Source organism: Tupaia chinensis, unplaced genomic scaffold (genome assembly GCF_000334495.1).
Source record: "Tupaia chinensis unplaced genomic scaffold, TupChi_1.0 Scaffold143979_1, whole genome shotgun sequence".
In the NCBI taxonomy this organism is placed as follows: Eukaryota; Metazoa; Chordata; class Mammalia; order Scandentia; family Tupaiidae; genus Tupaia; species Tupaia belangeri.
The window spans coordinates 1058-2713 of NW_006203830.1; the positions used below are offsets into that span (position 1 = coordinate 1058).

Genomic DNA, 1656 nt, shown 5'->3' on the forward strand with positions numbered 1-1656 from the left:
TATGTTGCTGGACTCCCACGTAGTTGACCGCGGTTCGTGTCCCGGACCTGGTGGCTTAAAACTCACACCGGGCGTGTGTGCGTGTGTGCCCAAGATCCCGAGAGGAGAATGGAGGAGAAGGGATTGCGGTGTGACCATCCCCCCGGGGGTTGATTTCTCGCTTTCTGGCTCTATGTCTCTCTGTCTGTCTGGTGAGCGCATGCGCCCTATAGTGAAAACCTCTCAAAAAAAAGAAAATTAGTGGAAACAATTCTGACAAATACTCTTTTTTTTAAATAAGCTTTTTGGGAGAGGTTTTTGCTATAGGGCTTGTGTGCTCACCAGAAGGACAGAGAGATAGAAAGCAAGAAATCACCCTCCGGGGGGATGGCCATGCCGAAATTCCTTCTCCATTCTCCTCTCGGAATCTTGAGCACACATGCACACACACCTGATGTGAGTTTGAGCCGCCGGATCCGGCTCTCAAACCATGGTTGACTACATGGGAGTCCAGTGACATAGCTATTACACCAACTGCTGGTCCCAAATACTCTTTTTTTGGGGGGGAGAATCATTTACGTAGGTTTATTTATCATTTTTATTACTATCTGATTTGATCAGACACAGAGGGTAATAATGAGAAAGCAGGACACCAGGTTTGGGACTCAAACTATAGTCAACCATGTGGGAGTTTAGTGCCATGACCCACCACGTCAGCTCCTGGCCCCCAATAAGTACTCTTCTTCTTTTTCTTTTATTGAGATGTGATATCTGATCTTATTTGTTTCTCTTATAAAAATCTTATTTTTGACTGGATTCAGACTTAGAAGCTTTCAGTAGGGACAGCCTATTTCTCTTTGCAATCTGTTCTTGGTATTTTTCTTCAGTCTCCTTCATTCTCTTGGCTAAAAGTTTAGCATATCCTGCTTCCTCTTCCTTATTTTTTTTAGTATGTTGTCTCTTGACAACAAATATACCAGCATTTGTGTTGCAGGGCATTGTGGAGTCACAAGATGCTGAATCTTAGGTGCTTTGGTCCTGGGTTTCTTACCTTCTTTACTTGAGGGCTTTCTTGCAATATAGTGGTGGACATTGTCTTCTTTACAGAGATTGAAAGGTTTTTGGATTCTGCTAGTTCTTTTAGAACCTAGGTTATGAGGCACCATGGTATCACTCCTGGAATATCCCCCCCCCCTTTTTTTAACAACAGTCAAGTTGAGATCACTTAGATTGGCATCCACAATGCTACCCTGAACAGATTCGCACTTTCTTCCTCCAGTTCTCCTTGGTCTGTAACAAGAATATCTCTTACCCCGTAGTAGGCAGATAAGACTGTGGGTCAAGACACCCCTGCTTTATGGGAAAACCTTGTTTATCATTTCCACCACTGATTCAAACTACATACCCCTTCCATTCTTCACCCAAAGTGTCAGCAGCAACTTCTGTGGCCATGCGCATCTCATAAAAAGTAAAAAGTTTGTGTTCATCATCTACTTCAATGAGTTTTGGCAGCTGGTGGCAGGGAAGGAGATATTTGGCTTTATCTTGAGGCAGCTGATCTCCGCGTTGCCACAAAAAAAAAGCCCGATAAATACTCGTGGGTTTTTGATCATTTTGATATTATGTCTCTGAAATTCCAGGATTTAAAATGGAAAGATTTGACCATAGTAACACTGC

The 1656-nt window shown here is 43.2% G+C and overlaps 1 pseudogene; it reads right to left on the reverse strand.

Annotated features, from left to right (window-relative positions):
• Positions 1 to 780: 780 nt before the first annotated feature.
• On the reverse strand, positions 781 to 1573 carry LOC102476322 (40S ribosomal protein S6 pseudogene; annotated as a pseudogene).
• Positions 1574 to 1656: the final 83 nt, after the last annotated feature.